The sequence below is a fragment of the Coffea arabica genome, chromosome 4c (genome assembly GCF_036785885.1).
Source record: "Coffea arabica cultivar ET-39 chromosome 4c, Coffea Arabica ET-39 HiFi, whole genome shotgun sequence".
Classification (NCBI taxonomy): Eukaryota; Viridiplantae; Streptophyta; class Magnoliopsida; order Gentianales; family Rubiaceae; genus Coffea; species Coffea arabica.
The window spans coordinates 10,591,019-10,608,752 of NC_092316.1; positions in this window are offsets into that span (position 1 = coordinate 10,591,019).

Sequence of the window (17,734 nt, forward strand, 5' to 3'; positions counted from 1 at the left end):
AATTAGTACCCTTGATGTTTGGATGGTCGTGAGGATTAAGGGGTTGAAACTGCATCACCACTTACCAAGTGGGAAGTTTTGTTTTCTTGTACCTTCCTCTACAATGAGGACATTGTAGATTTTAAGTGTGGGGGAGGGATTACATACATTTTGTGGTTATTGTGTCTTGAAATGCATGAATTTGATTGTCTATGGCTTAAACTTTTATTTGGAAATATTGTCTTGAGGTTGTTGGCAGGGAGTTTTGTCCATTTTTATGGGGAACTCTGTCAAAATTTTCCTAAATATATTTTCCAATATTAATGGCCAAAATGTTCACATTTTAAGTGCTCAAACTGTTCCATTGGATAGAATGCTATATGTATTTTGGAAGGTTTAGTCCTTATTTTGTTTGGCAAGAATTATTATGCTTAGAAAGTATATTCGGTTAAATAAGAAAAATTATGCTTACAAATTTGCAAGGTTAATGATATTTCTCATTTTCACTTCATTTTATAAGTAAGTGATTGATATAGTCAAAACAAGGCCAAATTCTTCCTTTAATGATGTTAGAGGGAAAAGAAATCATTTCAAAAAAAAAAGAGAGACAGAGAAAAAATATATATATTAATCTTCTACTCCAATGATTCACATACCGAGTAACCGGGGGTTGGCATCTACAGACCCATACATTCGCGTAAAAAGGTATCGAAATTAAGAGTATGCTTAGCAATTTTAATAAGTGAAATGTTGAATAACCCAGAATCTTCACATAAAAGTGTCGATTTTCGCGTAAAAAGGCGTTTTCACTATTAAAATAAAATGGAGTATGAATAAATCCCTCTCATTAGTTAAGTTTTGCTGCTATAAATGCATAAATGTATATAAATATTTAAACAATAAAAATTATAAATTACAAATAATATTAATTATACATTTATACATAATATTAATATATATTTATAAATTATAATTTATAAATTTTTATAATATTCATTTATAATTTATACATTTATAAATAAATTTATATTACGTATTATATATAATATAATACATTTATACATTTACAGTTTTTTTATCAATACATAAATACATTTATTTATGTACAAGTTTATAAATGTATTATAAATGTCATTTAAGAAATTTAACTTTTCCACTACATGATAGCAAATTAGAGAAATTGATTAATCAATTATTACTAGTATCAATAACAAAATAATAAAATACTATTCTTGTTCATTCTTATTTTTTATTTCACTATAAATAATAATTGCTAACTTTTCTTTTTTATGCGGTATATAATATGTTACTTTTAATATAAGTTGTTGAGTAACTACGAATTCTCAATTAGTTTATAGATACTTAAATTATTGAATTACTAGATTAATACACTTTGCAAAAATTGTTGACGTACTAGATTATTACACTTTACAACATCAGCTACATATATTTTTTAAGAACAAAGAGTTTATGGTAAATTATTAAGAATGAATTTAACAAATAAACAAATTTAAAAAGTAATTTAAAAATTATTACAATTTTTATGCAATTTTCTAGGAATTCGTATTTATCGGATGCAACATAAAGTCCAACCAAAAAGCTTGCTAGATTGGTGTTGATTTATTCCCCCAAATTATTATCAACTATTGATGTCAATATTATGGGATTTTTTTTTCCTGTTGTGATGAATTTAGAGCCTTAAGCAGTAAAATTTGTAGAAATTTGCATTGCAAATTGTAAATCAAGAATTCATTTACAGTTTTCAATGAATTCATAAAGCAAGACAGAATGGCATTACAACTATTTTTTTAAAAATCATAATAATTTTAGAAATTTTTCAGGAAAGGAAGAGCAATTCTTTGGATTTTTTTTTTTTAAAGAAACTCAACGCCACCATTATTAAACAACTTGGAGCTGGGCTATTTTTACGATTAGGATGGTACACTTTCCTTTTTCTTTTCTTTTTTTTCAGCCCAAAAAGGCTTGCATTACCATTAGGGTTTATTATAGCAAACCCCTGTGTAGAATATTTAACTTTATCCCTTGATGTTATTTATTTTTCACTTTATCTTGGATACTGTTAGTCAATTATAGTGTTTTATGGAGGTAATATCCAAAAGACATTAATACCCCTGAGAGTTAATCACACATTAAGCCTAGATTTAAACTACGGTAATGGAGCTAATCAAATTGACACACCTTGCCTCCATTAAAGGGTTAACCCACGTAGGAAAATATGTTTCGTGTTAATTTAAAAAAAAATTAGTCATATACTTGCATCCATAGGTGGGCTGGAAGCTAGCTGGATGGCAACATGATTTGCTGTTTGAGTGTACTGGTAACTGTACCGCTATTACTCACCAAAGCTAATTGTACCGTAAAAGATATACTCCATCCGTCCCACTTTAATAGTCCTATTTTTCTTTTTCGTCTGTCCCAAATTATAGTTTACTTTCCAATTGAACAATATAGTTATCTTTTAATTTCTTTAAAATATCTTATTTAATATAAGTTGTTATTAGTATAAACTATCTTATTTAATATAAACTATCTTATTTAATATAAATTATTAGTATTGAATATAACCTATCCCATTGAATGTATTTAGATTTTTCAAAACATATTGATATATGAAAAGTCAACTTTATTTAATGTAAGGATATTTTAAAAAAATAGTAATTTAAATTTGTTTTTCCAGCGAAATTAATTATTTTTTTCTTAAATTATGTGAAAAAAAACTAGAATTATTAAAATGGGACGGAGGGAGTATAACTCTTCCTTGTCCTCTCCTTTCCTTTCTGCGCCAAAAATTTTTTTTAAAAAAATCTGTTGAGTGTCTACTAGGAGGAATGATACAGCACATTCACAGCTGGAGCAATATTTGCAGAGTAGATTTGCACATTCACAGCTGGAGCAATATTTGCAGAGTAGCTAAACAATATTCCATGACCAACTTCGACGCCAAAAAGGAGGTATACGTGGAAAGAGACTTAAAGAAATGGAAGTAACAAAAGTCAACAACGGGAGCAAAGTGAGAGAGCAGAAATGAGGAGGAAAATGCCTGACGACTCACTAAAAATGTTGCAAAGTGTTGACCTTGGTCGATCAATCCTTGGTTTTGATGATTAACAAACCAAAATGTAGATTTGGGCTAATGTTTTTATGTGAGTAATTTGTTAGAACAGATTCTTGTGGCATAAAAGAAGAAGCAAAAACAGGGCACTCATGTCGGACGCTATCGGACGTCCGAAAGGATGAAGAACATCAAGAAGGAAACTCTGTCGGACGCTCGTGAGGAAGCATCGGACGTCCGGAAGGATCGGACGCACGCCTCGGACGCACATCGATCGCATCGGACGTCCGAGAAATTTCGCAAAGATTTGATGACTCTCTGCCTACGTTCGGACGCAGGGTTCGGACGTCCGACAGGTGGTTCGGACGTCCGACAGGCCAACGGCTAGTTTTGACAGCATTTAATATTTGACCGTTGGAGAGTCTTTTGGAGCCATTTCTCACCTTCTATAAAAACCCCAAAGCACAAGAAGACTAGAGACTTTTGCCAACACAAAATACAAGCTTACAAGTGAGATTTTTGAGTAGAAAGATTCTTTGTTGGTTGTATAAGGGGTTGGGAAAGTTGGGTTGTGAGGTTGCTCAAGTGAAGGTTATTCTCTAAGAGGAGTAAAACCTTGGTGAAGGTGAACCTATCACTTGAAGTGGTAAAACCTTGGTGAAGGTTGCCTCATTTGTGTAAAATAGTTCTTAATTGGGTGAGTGATCTTTCAAGTGTAGGTTGTTGAGGGTTAACTAAAATAGTTGTAAAACTCCTTGGCTCAACCAAAGTGTGTTTGGGGTGAGGAAGGAGTGAACCTTCACTTGTACATCTTGGTTAGCATCGCCATCAATTGAAGAGGCTATTGGATTGATATTTGGTTTGCATTTCTTATCTTTTCTCTTTAATTAAGTTTTCTTTATTGTGCTTAAATTTGATATATCTTTGTGCATCATTGTGAATTTGTTTGTACTCATTGGGTTGCACCGGGCACTTACACAAAGTATCAATTGTAGCAGTTGGAAGAAAAAAGACAAACAAAAAAAAAAGATACTGCGTAAGTAAGTGTTCAGGAAATTTTCCATTTAATAATCGACTGGAGCTTAACAAGTAGCTCGTGTGAATAGTTGAGGCTATTTTAATTGTAGTTTTAGAAGTGTATTGTTTTGTCCATGTCCATAGAAATGTTTTAAAAGACGAGGGTGTTGGGTGGAGAATTCTACTCCAAGTGCAGCAAAGGTTCCGAGACGTGGGACGTAAACGTAGAATATAAAATAATACTACAAAATTATAATATTCATGTATATATATATATATATATATATATATATGTATGTATGTATATATGAGAAACTATGAAGTCTACGCCTAGAGCATTGACACATTTGTCCTTTGTCGAGCCACTCCCCACCAGTCCATGGATGTCATGAATTTTGTGCTAATAATACTTTAATTCATATTGACTGAATAAACACAATTCTTTGCTAAACTTTATCATAACGCCTAACATACGCGTTTCTTCCATCACTGTCTTACTAAAACAGTACACCAACCAGTTTACAACTTTTCCATCATAGCATGTAATTCCTTTCATTTATGCCTTTCAACATCACCCGACTACTTCTTCCCTCTCGATCTCATAATTAATAAACCTCTCCACTTAATGGTCTTCCAAGTGATCGATGAATTAATAGCAAGAAGACTAAGAAGAAGATTGGAGAAGAATCGAAAGTAGAGCCCTTACAAAAGTGCAATAACTAAATTGATTCACATGGCTACGCAAGTATCATATGTAGATGCCTCATGCTCAAAATAATTTTGGGCATGTGATAGAATATCTTTACGAATTGATTGCCCATAATAATTCTGGTTTCCTTTTTCCTCCCGATTAGGGATGACTAGAATTTTATAAAATCCTATTACATTACGAACGGGAGTTACGCTCAATGATGGTGGAAGGTCTCCTGCAGAATTTGGGACATTTTAGAGTCTCTAGGGGCAAAATGGACCTTTTGCTTCAAGTTTCTAGTATTACCAAAATACAAAAAAGTGTCAACATTGCCACGTTTCTTTTAGGTTGAAAAGTAGCACTAAATCACTCTTATCGTTTGGTGCCATTTACACTTTGTCTTTTAATGTTATTTTTGTTGCACTTTTCCCCTTGATTAACACTCAACACTAAAAGTCTAGCAAAAAGATATTAATGACCTCAATGTAACAATTAGTAGAAAAAATATTTGAAAAGTAAAGAGGACTAGGACTAATTAGATATTTGGTTGTACAACTAGCTTTGATGGGGGAATTTTGGAATACAGGGTAGACAGGGATACAGCAAATTGTAAGCTTAAAAACACCAAAAGCTGTTTGATCATGTTGCTATTCCACAATGCCATTTTTACACGTAATTTATACTTGCTATGTTGAGTCTCCATTTCATAGAGGTAATGCGTATTTCTCTAATTAGCTCAATTCACGCTAGTTTAAATCTAAGCACTAGATTCAGAGTAGAGCTTCGAACGAAAGTGATTCAGCCAATTTTTGATCCCCACATACCAGCCAAGTTTACAGTCGCTTTAGATACCCCGGAGGGCCGGGCTAAAGTCTCTTTTTCAATTCTGTTGGCTCCTTTCATTTTTTGCTCCAAAACTTGTAGAAATTAGTCTCTTTTAAAATGGTAGTGTAGTGCTTCCTAAATATATTATCTTAATAAGACTATGTAATGACGTGAATGCAATATATTCAATGTGGACGTCCTATTTTTTCCTAAAAACCCTTTTTAGACTATTATTTTCGGTCAAAACCGTCGCATATTCTAAGTCCTATTTTAGGCTCTTTTTCCTTATTTATTCTCTAAAATAAAAAAAACTCAATTTATTCAACACCAAAATACATTTTTTAAAAAATAAACTCATCATTTTTAATCAAAACTCATTTTTACTAAATTAAAATCTTATTTTTAAAAAATGGGGTGCGACAGAAACTAAAGGTAATACTAATAGTTTTACAATTTTATTGGTAAAAAAAAGGAATAAAAAGGAAAGAGAATGAAAAAATATTTTTAAAAGTCATTCTAAATATAAGCACACTAAACAAAGAAATTTTATTAAAATATTTAAGGGTAGTATCGTTATTTCAAATGCCAAAGAAGGTATGTGTAATTTTTAAAAGTTTGAGGGAGCTAAATGAAATTGTTGAAAACCTCAAGGGAGATTTCTGAAATTATCCCTTCTATTAATTGAATATTCTGTTATGGCATACTATTGGAAATAGATTACACCATTAAAGAGGTGTTCGATCATTATTGGTATGGTCAATTTTGTTTACACTCGTAAAGTCTGAGACAAAAGTTTTGTCAATTAACGTTTCTGACTTCAGTTTGTCATAAATAAATAAATTACTACATGTACTTACCTCGTTATCTCTCCTCCCCTCCTCTTTCGCTTTATACATAAGCTCTTCAAAATCCTTGAATTTTCTTTTCATGCTATCATATTACGGAATAATTTCTTGTGGTTTTAATGCCAAAAGATTGGAAGAACGTACTGTATTAAATTTACTTGTTTTAAAAAAGCAATCTCCTTAGTTAGTAGGTTATCTAAAACAATTCATAAAATTAAAGTTTATCTGCAAATTATGTATATCATGTGTCTAGAGATAATTTATCTTATTGTATTTTCAACCAAAACAGTTGTTGAAATTATATGCTTAATTTCTATGACTTTCCAGTAATCTTGATAAATTTTTATTAAAAAAAAAAAGGCAAATTATATGCCTTCAACGAAGAATATGAAGGCCAATGTAGGAACAAAAACACTATATTTCCAATTCATCTATCAAATTATAGTAACAGCAAAATTTACTAATCAAAGCAGGTGATAGTTTGGATTTTGATTAGGTTCCGCGGGAATGCAAAAGCCTTAAAGAGGTAAATGTGATACTCCAATTTGTCCTAGGGATGGCAATGGGGGCGGGTGCCCGCGGAGGGCTCACGGGGCGGGGGGTGGGGCGGGGGCCGGGGGAAACTTTTCCCCCCGCTTAAATTTTCCCCCGCTTAGAAACGGGGCGGGGGGCGGGGGTATACCATCCCCCGCCCCGCCACTCGCAAAACAAAATATATATATATACATATATATAAATATATATATATATATATATATATATAAATGACCATATATTATATGTAAGTTAATTAGTTATAAATTTATGATAATGATATTATTAGTTAGATGTATTATATAATGTATATTAGTTTATGTAATATAATTGATATTATCAATTATATGAATAATTATACATGTTTACTAATAGAATTTATTAATTAGATATACTAAATTTACTAATACATTTATACTAAATTTCTAATTACACTTAATAGAATAACACTTTTTTCTCAAAAAAAAAAGCACAAACACAATGATGAATTAGTGATTGCATTTGTACTAAAAGTGAAAATTTGACTATTTTAATTATATTTATTTCATCATATTGGATTGTATTCAAATAACTTCTGTTTGATTGTTTTTATGAGTTTCAATTGTAAAATTACAATGAATAATAATTTGGTGATGTGTTGATATTTTAGTACTTGATTATTTATTAAAATTTAATTATAATAAAATTATATAATAAAATTTTATTAACTCCGCAGGGGAAGCAGGGCAAGGCGGGGCGGGGGCGGGGCGGGGCTGGGGGAGCAGGAGGCGGGGGATGGGGGGAACTAATAGGCAACGGGGCGGGAGACGAGGGAGGGGTCCCCCGCCCCGACCCCGCCCCGTTGCCATCCTTAATTTGTCCCATGTCGAAAATTTGCCGTGAACATGTTTGCGATATGACTTTAGATTCATGGGCTAATCCTTGGGCTCAAGGATACTCTCATAAAAGAGAACCGACTCAAGTTAATTGCTTGACGAGAACTAAGATTAGTCTGGATATGATTGAATCAAGAATCTCATAACATTTTCGATATAATTGGCCTGGCCTGATGCGAGCCAATAAACAAATATCCGAATACATGGATAAAATGTTTGACTCGTTAGATCAACTAGAGGACAACTAGGCCAATTAATTTCTAGTGGTCTCGCACCAGGTCCAGGTCAATTTTATCCAAAATGTTCTCAACTTTTTGATCTAATGGGTCATTTAAAATGTTATTGGACCTTATACCAGACCCAATAAAAAAAATAACACTAGACCCAACCATAGTAAAATATATAACTCTCAAAAAAATAACTTGAGTCGGTTCTCTTTCATGAGAGTATCCTTGAGCCCAAGGATTAGCCCATGAATCTTTGATACTGTGAGCATCTAGTGCACAACTTATTGAACCTCTCCCAATAGTCATATAAGGATTATCCAGGATACTGCTTAATGCTGCATATCTCTTTTCTTAGACTTGTAGCCCGGGATGCAGGGAAGAATTTTTCCAAAAATTTCTTCTTAAGTTTGGCCCATGTTGTGATACTACCTGCAGGTAGGTAGTATAACCAATCCTTGGCTGCATCCTTGAGGGAGAAAGGGAAGGCCCTAAGTTTAATTTGCTTCTCAGTAATTCCTGGAGACTTCATACTGAAGCATACCACATCGAACTCTTGGATGTGTTTATGGGGTTCCTCACCTGAGAGGCCATGAAACGTGGGTAGAAGGTGAATTAATCCTGACTTCAATTTGAATGAGGTATTTTCAGCCAAAGTTAGAAATGTGATGCACAAAGCCTGTTGGGGCAATTCCGGAGCAGCCAACTCCCTTAGTTTTCTTGCATTTGCCATAGGGATGTCCTCTTGGCCTGGGTCATTTCAATTTTCACCACTTGAATCTGTTGATTCAACCTCAGGATCCAGTCCCTGAGATGCAGTGCTAGATTACTCCTCTCTGAGCTGTCTAATCTCTTTCCTAATTCGGCGCGCAGTCTTCTCTACTTCCGGGTAGAAAATCAATTCACCTGTACGAAAAGAACGGAGCATAAACTAGAAATGTGCCAGACAAATTCAAAGAGAACAACTTAAAAAGAAACAAAATTAACTAAAATACCGTTCCCCGGCAATTGCACCAAAAATTGATAGGTGCCGAACTTGTGCAATAATAATTACTAAAAAGTCTAAATTACCACCACAATTAATTATAGGACAAATCCAAGTACTGGAGTAGGGACCCTAGGTGTGCAATGAGTTACTTGATTCACCCTATTTCCGAAAAGTTCGCTTGATCCGATATACCAGAATTGTCTATAAAAATATTAAGTTTGCATACAATTGCAAGTAGGGTCGATTCCACAGAAAACAGTAGGAAGTTGTTTCTTTCCAAATCAATAGAATAAAATTGGGGGATGATTAATGGGATGAAAATGAAAATAAAATAAATAAAATTCAAAAGATAACTCTACAAGTACAATTTATTAAAGATAGCAATCAATAAAATTCTACCCAAAGGATTAACTTTTCAGGCACGATCCAATTAAATGATCATCAATGCAAAGGTATTTCATTCATTTGTCACTAGGTTGGTTATAGCTATCAACAAGCTCTGATAGTCAGTTCTTCCTTACTTTTTCGACAGTCAAGGTGTGACCATTGACTGCTTCTCTAACCGGAAAACAATCTTAGGTACAACCGTATGAATTTAATTATCTAGTTGCATTAAAGTTAGAAGAACCCAACCCTAACCATTAAACACGCTAAGAGAGTTTATTTAAACCAAATCTTACGTTTCCCCAACATAAAACTAATTATGATAGTTGCCACTAATTGTCAACTAAATGAACAATTATGGATTCAATTTAATTAACGTAACAGTAGACTATTATATCAAATTAAATATCAGGTCGTTGATACTCAATTAATAAAATACTCATGAATAATTAATTCAGAAAACGCATGAATAGTAACGAATTGGAAGAAATAATGAAAATTCAATTAGATCTCACAGATATTATGAACCGCGCCCTCGCGTCGACCTTTAGATAGAGGAGAAAACTAGCCGCTCCTCATCGTGTCGATCTCGCGTGATTTGATTGATTCCATTCACTTAATTACCAAAGAGTTCCAAAGAGAGAAATAACGCGATGGCAGGTGAAAAAGGCTCGGTCTCTTTTGGGTTTCGTCTCCGTACTAGAGCCAAAATTACCAAACAAAAAACTCACAAATAGTTGCCCAGAGCAATAGAAGCAAAAACGTCTCAATCGTACAAAGCCAAAAAGCAAGAGATAAGTCTCCAATGTTTGACAGATGGGAGAATGAAAAACTAAAACTAATCTAATCTATTACACGTGAATCTGGCTTTTCTAATTGCTGCTGAAGAGGGAGGGAAAAAAAAACCGTCTGATCCTAACAAAAGCGAAAGCTAGTCTGATCGATTAGATGTGAATCTGGCCTTTTGTGCCAATTCACGTACTACTCGCCGAAAAGAGAGGAAGAGCCGTTTTTATTCTACTTCCCCCTTTGAGAAGGGTTTTAATCCCATGCATCTCCACGGCCCACGAGCTCTTTTCGTTTCCTGATGTTTCACTTGTTTTACTAATCCCGCGGTCCGTCCTTTAGGTGTACCTCTTCGGTCTCTGATGTGGGCACGCCACGAAACAAAGGATCTTCTAAAAATTTATCTCACGAAATCACTTTTAACACCAACCATCTACAATTTACATAAATATAAAATATGAGTAAATTCTCAATTCTTAGCATCATGAGTAACCAAAATTAGGACAGAATAATAGTGCAAAATATGCCCAATAATTGCTCTATCACCGAACAGTAACAAACATAATAAAAATCTTTTGGAATATATATTTTTTATTTTTTACAACAAAGAGCATTAAATTTAATGAAAACAAGAAGTTACTGTATAAAAGAGGACCAGAGATTCAAGAAATACTGTCTAGAATTCTTCTTCTCAGAAGCGATCACTTTGCTCTTGTTTTTATTGGATTTTCCATGCAAACCTACCCTCCAGCAACATGTGATAACTCACATTTGATCTACTGATAGATGTTCATTTGTGCAAGTATATTGTGGGCTTCAACTTAATGACAAGCTAATTAATGTTAATAGTTTTATTAACATTAATTAGCTTGTCATTAAGTTGAAGCCCACAATATACTTGCACAAATGAACATCTATCAGTAGATCAAATGAACATAGTCGTTCCCACATTTTTGGGAGGAGTTTTTTAGTAAGAATACAATAGATTGGATTGACTGGAACCTAACGCAAGATGGCATAGGAGCTGGGGGGAAAGTGGTGTGGCAACTAATTTTCCAAATAACGGTGTACCATGCTTGGAGGGCTAGAAACAGATTTGCCTTTGAAGGCGAAAATGACTTCCTTAAGATGTCCCCAACAGCTTTGAGGCAATTGGCAGAGCAAGCGAAGCAACTACTTGTCAATGGAAGTGGCAGACGCCCTAAGAAAGAGTGTTTCATAAGATGGATCCCGCCAAGGGAAGGAGTGATCAAAGTCAATGTCGATGGTGCCTCAGAAAGGAATCCTGGAAGAGCTGGAGTTGGTGGGCTCATTCGGGATACGGCAGGAATATGGTTAGGAGGGTTTGCAGAGAGTATAGGGAGAGCAAGTAATATAGCGGCTGAGCTATGGGGAATTCTTAAAGGATTGCAGCTGGCTTGGGATAAAGGTTACAACGAAGTAATTGTAGAGTCGGACTCGAAAGTGGGGTTGGAGTTAATAGAGGATGAAGTGCTCACATCGCCTTACCACAATCTGGTGAAACAGATTAGGAACATGAAGAGCAGAGATTGGTCATGCAAGCTGCAACATATTTGGAGGGAAGGAAATCGATGTGCAGATTGGCTAGCCAAGGAAGCAATCCGATTACAGTCAGCAGGCGGACGATTAGAAGAGCCACCGGAAGGACTAAGGGAGTTACTAGGAGCTGATATAATTGGGGTCACAACCCCACGCTTAATACCATGTTAAAAGGCAGTGGCCTCTCCTTTGTATTCAAAAATTAATGTTAATAGTTGTTAACCAAAAAATGTCAATTTGGCAGTTCAAATTTTTTTTTTCAGCTTCATCTGAGTTTCAGTAACAACACTTTGACTTCAAAATCAAGAAGTCTAGGGAGAGATTTATGTGGAAATTTTTTCAAAATAAGAGACTTCTGTATGGTATTTACTCTTTCCGGTTTTCTACAGCTGTTCCAGTTAGATGCTTATCAACTATATGATATCCTTTTCTTTCTTTTTTTTTTTTTGTTTTTTAACTTCTCCAAGCAGAAAATTTAAACAGAAGCTAGCAGAACTAGAGAGCATCTAAAGTTCTTCACTCCTTTGAGATTAAAGATCCTCATAGCTAGAGGTGGCAAATCAACCCATTTAACTAGATTTACCCATACCCGTCCATGAATAGATGGGTATGAGTATCTTAAATTTTTGTATATGGGTATAAATTGGTTATCCAATAATACCCATTTATTAAATGGGTATTATTGGGTAACCCATCAAACCCAATTAACCTATTTAAAATTCTCTTCCCCCCAAGTCTCTTCTTTTCCCCTACCTTTTTTTTTTCAAAATTTTCATTTTGTCATGATGTTAACATTATTATTATTATTATTATTATTTGTTGGTTTTATCTTATTATTTTATTTTTTCTTAGTTTGTTAACTTGCTCATTTTTTAGCATTACCAATTTATGATAAATTTTAGCCTATTTTCTTATCTTTATAAAATGAAATTTTAAATTTATATATGAAAAAATGTTAGGGGTTCAAAATTTTTGGATTAAGTTTTATAGTACTTAATTCAAATTTTTATATTCGTATTATTCAATTATTAAATAATAGGTAATTTTGTGACATAGAGTATAAATGAAAAAAATTGGTAATTAAGTTTATTGAACATTATAAGTAAATATTTAAAACTAATGATGGGTACAAAGAGTGGTATAAATTGATAACTTAGTTTGCAAAAATGAATTTAAATAAGTTTGCAAAAAGTTAAAATAAATGAGTTATAAATGGGTAATTGGGTTACCCAATTCATTTTTTGATTTACCCATTTATACCCATCTAATTAAATGGGTATAAATAAGTTGACTCACTTATACCCATTATCCATTTTACTCAACCCAAACCCGTCAAATCACCCATTTTGACACCTCTACTCGTAGCCATGCTTGAAAACTATGAATGGAAGGGCTCAAGTTACTCATCAATCAGATTCAGAAGACTATACAGCTCCCTTTTATCAAAGGGAGAACTAAATGGTTAGTACAAATTACCAACAACAAAAATAGAGAAGATTTGCAGCTTGTAGAAATGGATTCTGAGCAGAATACTGACTTACATTTTTTTTCAACAAACAGAATACTGACTTACATGTGTGAAGAGATTGTGTTCCCGTAACTGTAAATATGTAGATCATGTAATTCCTTTTAACGACTAGTGCTATGATTCATCTAACACTGATGTTTTATGATTACTGAATTTATACTTTTCCTTTAATTGTAGAGATAACATGATTTGACATCTCCAATTGAGATTGTCGTTCACGATCAGGAGCCAAAACCAAAGTTCTGGTTTACTTGTTTGATCATCCATCTGCTAAGAATTAAGGGAACTCTGCAGGCATGCATAGTAGTGAGAATATTGGTAAAAAAAAAAATAAAGAAAAATGCCCGTGGAGCAAGGACAAAGGGAGTTATGTTGCATTAGAGAGAGTTATCTCCCGCTTCAAACCTGCCCATTATCATCCTTATTCAAGGAAGACAGAAATAGAAAAAACAAATAGGGAAAAATATAAAAGCTTATCTCCTAAATAGTAGTATTCAGAATAAATGTATTACAAGTGTTATGGAATGCTCCAAGTGTTATCAAAGGGGTTTCAAAATCGAAAATTAGTTTAACAATGTTTAATTGACAAAAAAAAAGTGTATGGTAGCAGAAAGATGGCCATCATCATCACATTGAAATGTATTACTACAAGTTTCGACTCAAAGTGAAAACTGAAAACTGGAAATTTAGGGAACTGTATATACGAAGAATCAAGGTTCGCTATCTTGAGTGAAAGTTTCTAAAATTTCAAAAGCAAAAAAACAAGAAAAACATGCACAACGGCCCATGCTTATGATCTTTCTTGCAATAGAGAATTTGACACTAAAGCCTATGCTCTCTCAACTGGATCAAAATTTCAGCAGCCTGAGGGCAATTTAGAGATGGCCCATTTAGCCTGCTCGAAAATTTTTTTCATTTTCTCCTTGTCATTATTGTTTTCTTTTTGATTCATTTTTTGCAGTCAGCAGTTCAGCTGCCAAGCGTGTATCTGTGTAGTCTGGCTTCTGTTTGTCCCCTGTCAGATTTGGGCACTGGAATTGTATCCAGTTCTGCATTCTTCTACGATATAATCACATAATTGCAGTTCAGAGATTGAATTGATGGTTTTTCATTTTATTTTTTAAAAGTAAAGAGGACTAGGACTAATTAGATATTTGGTTGTAAAACTAGCTTTGATGGGGGAATTTTGGAATACAAGGTAGACAGGGATACAGTAAATTGTAAACTTAAACACCAAAAGCCGTTTGATCATGTTTCTTAATCACTTATTTTGAGTCTCCATTTAATAGAGGTAATGATTACTTCTCTAATTAGCTCAATTCACGGTAGTTTAAATATAGGGAAAATGATCTGTTTAATCCTTCATATTTCGTTAAAATATTTTTTTTTGTCCCTCACATTTAAAACGAAACAAATTGGCCCTTCACATTTAAAAACCGAAACTTTTACATCCTAGAAATAAACTTTCAGTTGTGAATCAAACCATCTAACAACTCGGTTACAAATTTTGGGGGTAGAATTGGTAGATCACTCGCAAAAACATATTTCTAACAAATAAATTAAAACAATTAAAAAATCTTAATTAAAACCCATTTGTTTCTTCAAAAGAACGAAATTGTGCTAAAGCTCTCAAGCACTAAACCCTTAGTGCAACAAAACTGAGGAATTTGTCTAAGGGTTTAGTGCTTGAGAGCTTTAGCACTATTTCGTTCTTTTGAAGAAGCAAATGGGTTTTAATTAAGATTTTTTAATTATTTTAATTTATTTGTTGGAAATATGTTTTGCGAGTGATCTACCAATTCTACCCCTAAAATTTGTAATCGGGTTATTAGATGGTTTGATTCACAACTAAGAGTTTATTTCTAGAATGTAAAAGTTTCGGTTTTTAAATGTGAAGAACCAATTTGCTTCGTTTTAAATGTGAGGGACGAAAAAAATATTTTTACGAAATGTGAGGGATGAAACAGGTCATTATCTTTTAAATCTAAGCATTAGATTGGAGAGTAGAGCTTCGAACAAAAGTGATGAAGCATAGGATGGCTTGGATATAGCTTAATTATTCCTTTTTAAGTATTCAAGAATTATAATATAAAAAGAAAGCACAAAAAGATGCGTTTGTACCGGGGCTTGATTGAAACAAAGTGCCACATACGTGGAAAATTGATTGTGAGTTTCTCATTTTAAGGCTTGTACTTAACTACATTTGATTTTGGTTGCAAAATAAGGAATTTGGTGATAATTATCAGTTGGAACCACGGCAATCAATCATCATCAAGTACAGATTGCAGTTTTGGTGGACAAGTGTTTTTGGATTTTCTTAGTACAATTTTTAATTACTTTTTTCTACCTGGCATATATTACGCCTCAATAATTAAGTGTTATAGGTTTTTTTTTAAACAAAAACTACAAAAAAAAAAAAAAAAATCCCCAAAAACGCAGTGCAGATAGTCTCTTAATGTGCTAAAAATGTGCTCAAATTAGACTTGACATCTACTAATAAACGCTTCCATGCTAAAAAAAAAAAAATCCCCAAAAAACGCATTCACGTCATTACAGTCTTATTAAGATAATATATTTAGGAAGCACTACAGTACAATTAAAAGAGACTAATCTTTACATGTTTAGGAGCAAAAAATGAAAGGAGCCAACAAAACTGAAAAAGAAATTTTACGAGGGGGATCAAATTTTAAGGTATTATTACTTTACGAGTAGGATCTAACGCGACTGTAAAATTAGCTGATATGTGGGGATCAAAAATTGGCTGACCCACATGGTCATCACTACGCTTATCTCCATGTCTCCCATACAATATAGATCAAACCAAATTATGTCTTCACCTAACACTCAAATTCACTCACAAATTCCCTTATAACATATCCAAAATGCTCAAGTACTCAAACTTTCCATGCGGTACTGAAATAGTACCATATATATTGCAAAGAGATGGATGCCCTTGGCAAGATTGATGACAAAGATTCACAAATTTTTCCCAGATGTTCATCATCGTAGTAATATCTTAGTGGTAAGGTTGGTGGAGGGTGGGGTTGAAGACGCATGCAGATAGTGAAACTAGGCAGTCTCCTAGCCCAACGCTAGAAGGGTAAGAAAGTAGGTCTTTGCAAAGAAGTTTCCAAATTCACACAGTTGTTGAATTCTGTCTCTTCTATTTTTCTCGCTCAATGATTCAACCCTTTTGGCTCTCAATTCAATCACCCTCGTCATCATGTTCTCACTTTACGAATCAGACACGGCTCCCCGCCCGGGACCAAAGTCGACCCAGTGGTGTGGTTATTTTGAGTATGTTTGGATTGTAAATTGTTTTCTGATAATTTTATGAAAAAAATTTTATTACACTTTTTGATGTGATGCAGTGAAATAAAAAAAATGATTGAAAAATATATTGATAATAAAAATAAATTAATATGTATACTCCCTCCCTTTTTTTATAACTGACGTTTAAGGTTTTGCACACCAATTAAGAAAAGTTTTTTATTGTTTAAATCTATACACTACTTTACTTTTGTACCCTTATTAATTATCCAATTCACCAATATTTTCTCTCACTAGAGTATTAAATGGTGCTGTTTTACTAGGCCAAAAGCAATACAAACTAACTCCCATCAATTATGAAAAGAGAGATAAAAGGGTAAAATTATGAAAAAATAATTAATATTACATGGGGATAATAAAAAGACAGATAAAAGTACTTAAGAATAAATTTCTTAAACGTCAATTATAAAAAAAAGGAGGAGTAATAAATAAAATGTAATTTTTTACTATTCAAAGTTCAAACACATAGACGGCTCCCACATGATGTTATTGCCGACAGGGAGAATGATTATGGCTCCCACATGACGGCTATACGGAAAGACATGCTGGCCCGGGACCAACCCCAAATCTTATGACACCTCATATTGCGGGCCCAAGTTGGGATTCCTTATTAACATGTAACAGATGAACTGCACGGAAATGACAACCATCTCATCCAGCCACATGCATTTCCCTTCCATTGTTCCATGATAGTAACATTAACGACGCACAGCGCAATTGGGCTACTGATACTACTACTTCCTCGTCGCTGGGAGCGTGTAGTCCAACTTGACCAGTCGACTTGCTTACGAAAAAGAGTAATGAGTTCAGAATGTTTAAAAAAAAAAAAAAAAAAAAAACCATGGCCGCATTACCTGTAGTAGAAATCCCTACCGAGTTTGAACGGAGCGTGAAATGAGGCTCTTGTGCAAAAATGTCTAGCAGACAGATGAGAATTGATTTTGCTTTGATAGTGTCAGTAGTCTAACACTCGCATTTGTTATTTTGGCAGCAAAAAAAATCAGATGCCCCAACTAATGATAGAGGAGCAATCAATGGTCAAGTAGAAAAATACTCGGAAGCATTTGTAAAATTCAAAACAGCCCAGTTATTTTA